The sequence below is a fragment of the Chinchilla lanigera genome, unplaced genomic scaffold, assembly GCF_000276665.1.
Source record: "Chinchilla lanigera isolate Chin_1 unplaced genomic scaffold, ChiLan1.0 scaffold00105, whole genome shotgun sequence".
NCBI lineage: Eukaryota > Metazoa > Chordata > Mammalia > Rodentia > Chinchillidae > Chinchilla > Chinchilla lanigera.
The window spans coordinates 3,462,767-3,475,025 of NW_004955506.1; the positions used below are offsets into that span (position 1 = coordinate 3,462,767).

Here is a 12,259-nt window from a genome sequence, read left to right on the forward strand (position 1 = left end):
ATTAACTTTTTTCTTCGAGGGATGTGTGAGTGTGAGTGTGTGTCTGTGTATGTGTGCATACACACATGTGCATGTATAGGTGAGTGTGAGTGTGTGTGTGTGTATGTGTGCATATGCAAATGTGCATGTATAGGTGAGTGTGCATGCCTTGTGTGTGTGTGACTGTGCATAGGGGTGTGTGTGTGTGTGTGTGTGTGTGTGTGTGTCTAGGCAGGGCAATCAGACACCTGGAAGCTAGGGCTCCAAAAAAAAACTACAAGATCCCTGATTAAATTTGAATTTCAGGTAAACAATAAACAATTGTTAACTTATGTTAACATAAGTAACATAATTAACTTATGTTAATACAAGTAACTTATGTTAACATAAGTTAACAATTGTTAACTGTTAACACAAGTGTGTCCTGAATGTTACAGTGTACGTACTTAGACTAAAATAACTAAGGCACCATTGTTTATCTAAGATTTCACCCTGGGTATCTGGTAGGGTTATTTGTCAAGTCTGGCAACCCTAGCTGGAATAATGCTTGTGATTTCTGTTGTAAAGTTAGATCGTGGAAAGCAGGTGTGCCTGGGGTTGGGTCTGCATGGAGAAAGCCTCCCACGGACTGGCTCAGCTTTCCAAGAGCTGAGCTGTTTGGGCTGCTAACCTCCCCCTTTATCATGTCAGGAGTGCCCTTAATGGCACTGAGACAACAGTATGCTGCAGACAGCCTGGATTCTGGCTCAGCCTTGGCCCAGAGACTGCCTACAATTAAGGTGGCCCCAGAATTTGTACTGAGTGGTGGCCCCATCTTCCTACTGACCTACGCATGGGCAGTATTCTCTAGAACCTTATGTGTTTGTTTTCTGGATCATAGTTGATCATCTCTAAACAGGACCCCACAGAGCTCCAACCAGCTGCCAGACAGTCATGAAAACATAGTCCCCTCTTCAGCAAAGCTTTGTCTGCGTACTCACCCCAGAGTCTCCTGACAATTACTTGCAGTCCTCAGACTCCATCCTTTCCCCTGGTCTGCTCAGCCTCCTCCTGCCTGTCCATTTTTTATTTGGCAAATTCTACCCTGGCCTTCCCAGCCTGCCCAGTGGGTACTTTCAGGCCCTGGCAGGTTCTAAGGCCAGTGGCAGGAGGCACAGACACTTGCAAAAGGGGAACTAATAGGAAATGAAATAGCTTTGCTCCCCTGAAACCCCCTCCCAGCTCTGCCAACAGACCCACCCCTTGCGGCGTGAATTGTTTTCAATCCAATCTCGTGTTTATTAAAGTTCCCTCCAGGGTTAGCTCAGGAGACTTCTCCCCCAGCCTCTTGGAGTGGCCTTATTTACCAGAATCCCCTTGGTGCGCCATTTAAGTGTCTCCATTAACATTTCGTGCATCTTGCTCATTGCAAGCATGGGCCCTCAGAGACCTCCAGGGTGGCGGCAAGGCGGCAGCCCACAGGAACAACGGGCTTATTTTAATTGGTTTGAAACTGCCGCTGTCGACCACAGAGGGATCCCTTTTCTTGAGTAATGACCTGGAATCTGATCACGCGGCTTTTGTTAGCTTGTAACACTGGAAGTGTAGCCTTGTGAGATCAAAGCAGAGGCTGAACATCTATCCATCCAGCATGGACCTTGCTCAAGACAGACCAGCAAGCTAAAAGGACCCACCAAGGGGCCACCCAGGAGACAGCGGCCATGCTGAGTGAGTGTCTGACCAGGGTTTTGGTCTTCTGGTGTCCATTCACACATGGGCAGCCCTACAGGGCAGGGCAGAGAGCCACCAGCCAAGAGGGAGCCTCTCTAATGGAATCCATGGGGCACTCACTCTCCCCAACCCTACTCTGCAGGCCCACTAAGGGCACAAAACATCCTGTTTTGGGCTGGTGGTGCCTCAGCCCTCTCACTGACTCCAGCACTCTAACCACATACATATCAAAAACTCGGGGAGAATTTTGAGACAGTGTCTCACTACATAGTTCAGCCTGGCCTTGATTTCACTATGCAGCCCAGGCTGGCCTTGAACTCTTGGTGATCCTCCTACTTGAGCCTCCCTAGTGCCAAAATTACAGGCGTGGGCCACCATACCCAGCCAGGGGAGAATTTTGATAATTAAGGTAAAACATAATAAATTTGTATATTCCTGCAGTTAACAATGGCTAACATTTTATCTTTTAATTTTTATTTGTATAAGTAGAGGTTTGCAGTATATAATGATTGTGTTGCTCATGAGGAGTTGTACATGTACACTTCTTAATCTTTTTCTCTTCTCTCCTCCGTCCTCATTCCTCTATCTCTTGATTTCCTTCCTGTCTGCAAAGATCTATCTCCCGGTTACCTATCATCTATCTTTTATTGTTTTTATTTTTATTAGTATGTATTTGCAGTACATAATGATTACATTCATTGTGGGAAGCTGGTCTAGGTACATAATGTATCTTAATGCTTTTTAAACATTTCTTTATGTTGCATTGAGTCTTAAAGAAGAAATGAAGTAGACTGGGCATGGTGGCATGTGATGGCTTCCAGACGGCTGAGGCAGAAGGATTACAAGTTTGAGGTCAACCTAGGCAACTGAGCAAGACTCTCTCAAAACAAAGAAGCCAAGGGCTGGGGATGTGACTCTGTGTGAAGATCCTGGGTTCAGTTCTCAGTATAAGAGGAAGAAGCAAAGAAGCAAAGCAGAAGCAGAAGGGTGAAGGGAGAAATGAAGGATCAAATAAGCTATAGTCCCCTCTGAGGACACCAGCCTGGTTCCCCTCCCCCACATCTGGGAGCAGCCCTGATTATCATTTGGTGTCTATTAATTTTGTCCCTTTAAAAAAAACATGTCTCTACACACATAACCAAGAATGACAGATGACACTGCACCATGTGTCTTTCAAGTGCACACACACTTGCGTGATCTCTTCTGTGACGTGCTTCTTGCATTCAGTTTATGACTTGGGGGCTTGCCTGGGTGAGTGGGTGTTTCTGATCACTGCCTTTGATCAGCTGCTGTATGGAAATTTGTCTTAGGAATCCACCCTGTCTCCTCTCCAAGCTTCCACTGCCAAGCCTGCCGGTTGTTTGCATTGTGCGGCTGTTGGGAGAATGGCTCAGGGGTGGTCTTGGCGCCAGTCTCCTTTGGAGCAAGTGTGCCCCTGGCAAGGAGCGGTTGGGTGTCAGAATGTTCCAGGTCCTGCCCATGGCTCTCCAAAGCACCTGGACTGTCCTGTTCCCCAGGTGTCGGTGTTCATCCTGTCTCATCCCATCCTCCATCTTTCCCATCTTTCTCCCATGAGAGCCGGACATGGCATCTCGGGGAGGCTAGGACTGCCTGGTTCTTTGCCTCTTCCCTGTGTGTCAGCAGGCTTGGGATTATGTTGCCCCTTACTCTACCTCCTCCCACCTACTCAGAAAAGCAGCCTGCTCCTGGGCCATTCACAAACTTTTGGCTTTCTTGTTAGGCCCCATTGCCTATGGCACCTTCACAAGGGATTGGGACAATGTGGCTCAACTGTCTGTGTAGGGACTGGGACCCTCACTGTCCTCCCAGGGTACCCAGCTTCAGGTCCCCAGGCTCAGGACTGCAGACTCTCACAGCACTCCTGGGAGAGGAGGCAGATCTTCTCCAAGCTGGAAAATACAATGGCCCTCCATAACTGTGGGTTACTCATCTGCAGATTCAACCAATATTCAGAAAAACAACAGCTTCTGTGCTGAACACATTCATGCTTTTTTTTCTTGTCATTATCTCCTAAACAATACAGTATGGCAGCTATTTACATACCATTAACATTGTACTTGGTATTTTGCGTAATCGAGAGATGATTTTGAGCGTATGGGAGAATGTGCAAGGGCTACGTGCAAATATCACACCATTTTATATTCCGGACTTGAGCATTTGCAGATTTGGGTATCTTTGGAGGGGGGGTCCTAGAACCATTCCCCATGGATACTAGGACAATTGGACTTCCATTTAGCTACACAGGAGCTCCTGGAGGCGGAGGATATGGGGAGCCCTGAGACTGGAGAAGATCTGGTGGGCTTCTGAACTTGGGAGCAAGCCTTCTGCCCCAGGTGGGTGGCAATGCTGCTGGGGACAGGCTGGAGCCAAAGTTTCCAAGAGTTCTGGGAAGCAATGCAGACAGCAGACCCTGGCCGGACCTCCTGGGTACTGCATACCAAGAGAAAGGACCCCACCAGCCTTGTCCTCTCCTCTCAGTCTCCAGAGTGCTCCTGGGCCCTTTGGGAATTTTAGGGGCTCTCTGACCCCTCCCTCACACCAAGGCAGGCCAGCCCTGGACTGGCCCCCGTGGCTCTGCCTGAGGCGCTGGGCTGAGGACCTAGATGGGGAGAGCTGGGGTAAACATGCTCAGGGCAGGATGGCGGGATGCACAAGTGTGTAAAGGAGTGAAGTGTGGTGAGTGTGCACTGGACTAACCCTCTGCAGTGGGGTCTGTGCTTGGGTTGATTGTAGATGCTCCTGTCCCACCTCTGGCTATTTGCTCAGCAGGCCCCTGGGACTGGCGCCACCTGCCCAGGCCCTGCCGCCCCACTTCCTGATGATTCCTGCCCCACTGGGGCTATGCAAGAACTCAAGAAGTATTGAAAGGAAGGGAGGCAGCTGTTAGAGCTCATATGACAGAGAGGGAAACTAAGTCACCAACTGGCTAAGGCTAAGAAGACCGAGGACAGCGTGACCATTGCAAGCTGAGCTCTCAAGCCAGATGCCCTGGGCTTGGGTTCATGCCCTGCCACTGGGTAAGTTGTGTGTTCTAGGGCAGGATCCTCCAGTTCTCTGTGCCTCAGTTTCCCTGAGGGTCACCATAAAAGTTAACGAACCACATTGCAGAGAGAGCCTCTATGTATCCCTGAGGCTCTGCCTCAGCTCCCTGTCCCTGCTCTCTCCCGCTGCTACGATTCCCTCCTCCTACGGTTCCCTCCTCCACGAGGAGACCACAGCTGTGTGCTACCACACCATGTGTGCGTGGGCTTGGCCCAAGGAAGACTCCAGAGTGGCAACATAGTTTATTAGGCCAATAAAATCTCAAGTGCATGAACTCCAGAGATGCCTGAGGTCCTTTTATGTGCACGAGGGAGTCTGGGAATTTCCTGGACCTGTGTCTTTTGTGTTCATAAAACAGGTGGGTGGATAGCAGTCTTCCCTTTACCCATGTCTCCATCCCAGGAAGGCACCGGAGAGGTCAGCCTTGCCATCTGTGGATGCCCCATCTCAGAACCCTGGGCTGTCTGGCCTGGTGTCCTGACTCAGATGGACACTGAACTCATGTCCCAGCCCTGGAGGCCAGTCTGGCTGGGTGGGCATCCCTGCCCACTAAGCCTGTCCTTATCATCAAGGCTCTCGGGCTCCGGTCCCTCCCTGCCCATGCCACCATGGCAAGGCAAGCCAGGATGGCTCTCATCTTTTCATTCTCTGTAGGATGAAGAATCTCTTTGGCCTCTCTTTTTAAAAACACTTGCTCCTCCCTTGTCCCTCCGCCCCACCCCAACCCTCTCCTTTGTCCCTCGGCACTTCCCTGGTGTGCCTAATTCCCGGAGGCTGCAGCAGCTGCAGAGATGTGGCCCCACCTCGCTGCACACACACAACCCTGAGAATCGATTCAGAAAACGATTAGTTACAGTACAGCGGCGCTGCTAACTGTGGCATTTTGCTTTGCAGTTATTGATACATCATCAGAATTGAGAAGCGATAGCCAGGAAGGGGAGGAGGGGCCGGTAGGGACACAGAAGGGGGCTGGACACAACTGTCCTGCAGCTTCAGGCAGCCCAGCCCTGATGGGGAAGGGTTTTGAGGCTTGAGCAGAAGCTGGGGCTGGGGTAGCCTCAACACAGACCGCCTGATTTCACATAGACTCAGGACAGCCAGCAGGTTCCCCATTTGTGACTATGCAGTCCTTGTCCTCAGGTAGACCTGTAGCCCCTTGCTGTTTCCTTCCTCCTCCCACTTTGCTGCTACTACTGAGGCACTGCTCCCCTTCCCAGCAAGAATGGGGTGCAGGGCCAAACATGGAGGAGGGGTATTTTGGGTTCTGTTGATGAGCAAGGTCAACTCTAGGAGTCTAATCTGGGAGGGGCCCAAGAAGACTCAATAGGCTCAATAAATAGAGCTAATAGAAGAAGCCAGATGGATGGATGGATGGATGGATGGATGGATGGATGGATGGATGGATGGGAGGGTGGATGGATGCATGAACAGATGGAGAAATAGGTGGGTAGACGGCTGGACAGATAGATGGATGGATAGACAGATGTATGGACAGATAGGCTGATTTTATGGCCTGGATCATGCAATTGTGGGGGCTACCATGCCTGACATCTGTGACGCAGACACAGGCTATAACCTCAGGCAGGGGTTGGGGCTACAATCCCCAGGGTAGAGCTCATTGTTACTAAAGTGAACCAACTCTAAATGTTAAACCCAATTACTAAATACTATCAAAGCAAAACCTAGATTCCTGTCTGGTGGGGCCACTTGGAACCATGGCCTTGCCAACAGGACACCAAAAAAAGAGCATGAAATTCCCCAAAATACCAAGGTTGCAGCAAACGGGCCCAGGCGGCAGTGAACTCTTGAGAACAGGGCACCATGTTGTGGTGCGTCTCATTGGAGACAGGCCACTCACTTTCACTGGTCTTTGATGACCTGTGGGGTGGGAGTTGTGGCAGCATTGGTGGGGGCTTGTTATTGTCACACTGGAACAGCAGAGCAGGCTTCCTCTGCAGAGAGCCCCAGCGGGGGCAGCAACCACCCGTGTGGAAGCTGAGAACAGACAGCTGCTGGGGGCTGTCCTCATGGACGACAAGGAAGGACGGAAGAGAAAGGGAGACAGGGTGACACAGATACCATGCATGAAGGGATTTAAATAGTGAATATTTACTTCTCAGAGTTCTGCAAACTAAGAAGTCCCAGTCAAGGTGCCAGCAGATCTGATGTGTTCTCACACGGGGAGAGTGGGGGGATTTCTAAGAAGAGCACCAGTCCTGTCGTGAGAACCATCCCTATAGCCCATCACATCCTGGGGGCCCATGTGCAAACTCTGTTCCAGTGAGATTTAGAGAGGCAGAGGTCAGTCTCTCCCTGACCTTGCCCTGCGCCCCTGTGTCTCATGGAGAGCTAGCGATCAGAGGTACCCATCAGAGGCTCAGGGCAAAGGAGGAGGCTGTGCTGATGCTGGCAGGTTTGTGGGTGGGCAGCCTGACAAACTGCACCCTGAGGGTCTGTCAACCCTACAGGCTTGACATTTCCTTGGATTGGAGGCCTGTGACTGGAACAAGCACTGACATCAGGGTGATACTGGGGATTCTGCCCCAAGAGGGCTCTGTGGGTGCAGGAGGAGAGTTGACCCATCTCGAGCCCTGGAAATGTGAGCCATCCCACCTGTGGTCCACCCTGGCCAGCTGACCCTCTTGCCCATCAGCACCCCAGCCCTCTGGCCCAGCACTGCTTCTGACATGAGATGTCACCTGCAGTACCCAGAGCCACAGCGCAGAGCATCCTTTACATGCTTGGTGGTAGACAGAGCCACCTTGTTAAAACTCCCCGCCTAACATTCTCTCATTTGCAGCGTTCAAAAGACACGGTTCCCATGACACTCGGTCCTGTGATATTTTTAATCAAGAGCAAGGGACGGCGTGTGTCTGATGCATTCCAGATATTCCGAGATTGAAAATGATTTTGTTCTCTTGTTTTCTTTTTTAAAATGCAGCGTGAAGTCAGAACCGCTGGAGGAAATCCTGCCGGCCTTCCCTGGAGCTGGTCTGCAGGCTCCTCTGTGGGATCCTGTCCTCCAAGAGCACCCCTCCTGCACACAGGTACGTACCCCTTTGTGTGGGGCTTTCTGCTTGGCCCTAGTTGGCTCTTGGGGTCTGGAGGAGGCAGTGGCATGGGGAGTGATGTGTGAACAGGTGTCAGCAGGGGGTCCACATAGGCCCCCAATACTTGATACCCCAACTCCTCTGTGTTTTTCACCTGCCCTTACCCAATCCCCTTACTAAAATGCAAATCAGTGGGTGTATAATAGATAATTAATAGACTGATCAGCCAGCAAGGGAGGTAAGTAGATAAATAATTTTAATTATCCTTGGGTTGCCCATAAATTCCCTCACTGCCTTTTTATTAAACTCTCTGTTTACAGGAGTCATTTATATTCCATGTCATTGTGCCAATCCCTCCCCCGCCTCCTCCTCAGTGGCTCCCATCAGGTCTGACCTAGGGTGGAATAACTCCATGTGACCGCAAGCTCTGTTCCTGGCTGGGGCCCAGGTGGCCAGGTTGAGCAGCAAGAGGGAAGACGGTCCTGGGCTCAGCTGAGGTGTCCCCTCCACTCCCCGAAGTGGCCACAGCCTGGTCCAGCCCAGCCGGGAACCTTTATTGCACTTGGCACCTGTGCTGTAGGCATGAGCTCATTCTGCTCCCCGGGGACCGCCTTGGCCTATTCATAGCTCTGGCTGAGGTTTCCTCCTTGCTCTGAATGCCAAGAGAGAAAGTGGGTTAATAAATATAAAAGAAAACTCTGTCAGAGGGCCTGGGGCCAGACTCTCCCAGGCTCTGCAAGAGTCCTGGATGATGGGGCCCCAGCAAGGTGAGGGTTCCCTGCACCCAGCCTTTCATCCTGCTGCTGACAGATGCCAGAGCCCAAGCCACAAACTTGCTCCCGGTCCCTGGAGCTGGTCTGCAGGAAGAGGTACCTCCCAGGTGGGGTACACTGGGGACTCTGTCCACCTGATGGCTGCATGATGGGGGGCATCCTCTTCTCTCTCATGCTTCCCTGCTGCTTGCACCCCTTCTCCATTTATCTTGCCTGTGGCCTTTCTTCAGAAGGTAGTGCAGGAGGTGGCCCTGGAGTAAAGCTAAGCAAGAGCCCTCTCTGGTCCCCTGCCTGCTGCTGGGCCTGTGGCAGGGACCGTTTGGCCTTAGCTGCTGAGTTAAACACTGATGGGAAGAGAACAGAGCTCCAGGAACAGAGCTGAGGACAAGGAAGCTCTCTGAGGCAGGCATATATATGTCTGTCCCATTTGCACCAGTTCACATGGTCAGCTGAACAGCAAGAGCATCAAATGCATGGACCCAGGGCATTCAGCATAGAATGTGGGCTGCCTGGACTGGTATGGTTCCTCTGGGGACCATCCCAAATCCATCTCACTGCCTCTCAGAAGGGTGCATGTGTGGATGCTCCTAGTGGCTCAGGCAGGGCACAGCCACCCAGCTCCTGACTGGCAGAGCCCAGACTTCTGTCTGGGATACCTGGTCATGGCAGCCTGCTACCCAAAAACCCTGGGTCAGAGGGTTCTCTGAGGGGGGCTTTTGATTCACTTCCCTTTAGAAATGAAGGCAGACTGTGGATGTTAGTGTTTTTATGAAAAAGGACCCTAGCTGTGCTTTGGCAGGGTGGCCAGTGGTGGCAGAATATAGCCACTACCCCAGGGTGGACCCTGGATGCTACAGCACCCTGGATGCTGAGGCCTTGACTCTCAGTGCTGGCTGTCCTGCCTCCTTGGAGGGACACTGTTTGCCCAGAATAGAGGGAATTTGAGCTGAGAAAATGGAAAGACCTTCTAAGTTTCACTCTGTGAAAGAGCCCAGTGGAGGTTCCTTGCCCTTTCAGGAGTTTGTTTAGCTCAGAGTTGTGTGGTTGACCGGACCCTCTGTAGTCCACATAGGCCAAGTGGGAGTGGGGCCAGGAGGGAGAGAAGGATCCTGGGTGGCTTCTCCAAAGGCTTCCCCGCTATGCTGAGTTCAGGGCACACTGCAAAGATCCCCATCACACGCTGTCCAGAGCAGCCATCAGGAACAGGACCTGAGCTTCTCAGACAACAGGGGCAGGGATTCGTGTGTCTGAAGCCAAGAGACAGCCCCATGATGTAGCTCTGCAGAGCTTTGGATTTTCTGGTGGTCTGTGGACAGACTCAGGGTTTCTTATCTGTTTTGATTTTGTGGAATTGGGTGAGATGGAAAGGGAAAAAAATGATTCAAAACTGACCAAACTGCACACTTACGGTGTTTCACCATAACAGCTGTGACAGCCAGGCCACTCCATCTGCATCTTTGTCAGCCTTCCTGTCCCAGGGACAAAGTACCCAGCACCCACAACCTAAAGGAGAAGAGGTCTATGTGGCTCAGGTTTCAGAAGTTTCAGGCAGGCTCCAAGGCAGGAGCATCCTGGAGGGAGGGCATGCAGAGGAAAGATGCTCCATTCATGGTGGCTGGAAGCGGAGCAGCAAGACAGTGCCAGAGAGGAGAGGACAAGGGACCAGATATGGACCCCAAAGCCATGCCTCCATGCCCCACCCAGGCATAGCCAGTAGTGTGCTCCTTAAGCCAATCAAGTTGACTATCCAGCTTAACTGTCGCAGGCTAAGCCTCCCTCACCCGCACTGGCCCGAACCCTTCACCAGCACTTGCTTCGTCCATCTGAGCCACCAGGGGCCACCATCAGGCAAGGGCAGGTGATTGATGATAACAGCCAAAGTGATGCTTTTGGTCCTGCCTGGGTCACTGGGGCCCTCCCACCTTTCTCCAGTCAGCGTCACCCACAAGCAGAAGCACTCAGGGACTTTACCCGTCCCCTACTCATGCACAAGCAGGTGACTGTGTGGCCCACTGGGGGAAGTGGTGAGGGAAGGCTGGAGCGAGGGAGGAATTTCCTTCGGCTCTCCCACAGGCAGGGGCAGGACATGTGTGGAGCAGACCCTCCTTGCTGTCACCCAAGTGCCACCAGCACCTTCCAGGAGCCTGAGAGTCAGGACCAAGAACAGTGGGCCCTTGGCTTGTCTTCCTTTTTCCATTCTCCAGATGACCCCATGTCATCCTTTCCCTGGCATTAAGGGGGTCTGAGACCCTCAGTAAGATGGATGTTTTTCCTTTCAAGTTAAAGTTCACTCTTTTTACCTTTTTATTATTGCACATGTTACAGGTGTTCCTCATAGAAAATACAGACAGGAGAGATGGAGATGGTGGCACACACCTGTGATCCCAGTACTCTGGGAGGCTGAGGGAGGAGATGTCAAGTTTGAGCTCAGCCTGGTTAGTGAGACCCTGTCTCAGAATAAAAAATAAAAAGGGACTTAGGATGTGGCTCAGTGCAAAGGCCCTGGGGTCAATACTCAGTACTGCAAAAAAGAAAAGAAAAAATTATAGACAAGAAAAAGGAAGAGACCAAACACACCCACAGCCCCACTGTCAGAAACCAGCAGGGTTTATGCCTGGTGTGTGCAGTCTCCCAGGTATCTTTTACACAGAAAGGTTTGCAGAATTCATTTGTGCAAAAATTGGATCATGCTATGAATATCATCTTGTAGCCTGTTTTTGTTGTCACTGCTGTTTAATCGTATTTTCAGGAACATATAGGCTGGTGTTCACTTCCATTTTCATAAGAATGTTATTTTACTGACATACCATGATTGACTTGACCAATCCACTCAGGCCTGTTTTCAAGTGCTAAGCCAGATATTAGCTGCCGCCCTGTTTCCAAAACTCTGTGCCACATTTTGAGATGCCAGAAGATTAATTTTCCAGATGGGAATTAGGAAATGATTATTCACATTATAAAGCAGTCTGCAAACATATACTCTAAAGAACTTCTTTGAGAAATGGGGCCCCCCAGGGCATTAAAGCTTCTACAGTATATAAAACCCCAATTTGCATCCATGGCATAGAGGGTGGCATATCTGTCTTCCATCCTTTCCTTTCTTCCATGGAGGTCTTTCCCAGGTCCACAAGATGGGTGGGGGTGGGGTGTGTACATATACACACATGCATACACACAAGCACATGTGTACATGTGTACATACAAACAGGCAGGCACATGTGTTTGTAGCCTTAAGTACACAAGCACAGAAGCACATACACATAACCATGCACAATTATATGCATGCACATACAGGCCCCAGGGCACAAACACCCAATGTTTGGATGCTTGTCCCTATTGTCAGCTGAATGGTGACATTAATTTAATTCCTTATTAATCACATCTATTTATCAGGTGATCTCCTAGCAACCATTCCCAGAGAATAAACTATGATTTCTTTCTAAAGGATCAAGGGAAATAGATGTTGATGAGGTGGGACAGGTCAGTGGCCCCAGCCTATGTGACTTACTGTTTAATGAGACCAGCAGTCAGACCTCAGATGAGGAAATGCTTAGGGATTTTGAATGCAGCCAACTTTAAAAGAAGCCCCAGCCCCCAGGCCTGCAGATTGGTGTTCACAGACTGGAGCGGATATGGCAGTGTTGTTATCCATCAAGTGGCATCACAAGCACTCAACAAGAGCAC

The 12,259-nt window shown here is 50.7% G+C and overlaps 1 protein-coding gene across 6 annotated transcripts in view; it reads left to right on the top strand.

Annotated features, from left to right (window-relative positions):
• The window catches only part of Rbfox3 (RNA binding protein, fox-1 homolog (C. elegans) 3), a 403,153-nt gene that overhangs the window by 219,130 nt on the left and 171,764 nt on the right, over positions 1-12,259 (top strand). For all 6 annotated transcript variants that reach the window (XM_005407339.2, XM_013506116.1, XM_005407340.2 and 3 more), the window contains exon 3: positions 7,694-7,799. The gene's annotated coding sequence lies outside the window, so the exon portion shown is untranslated. The remainder of the gene's footprint in view (positions 1-7,693; positions 7,800-12,259) is intronic.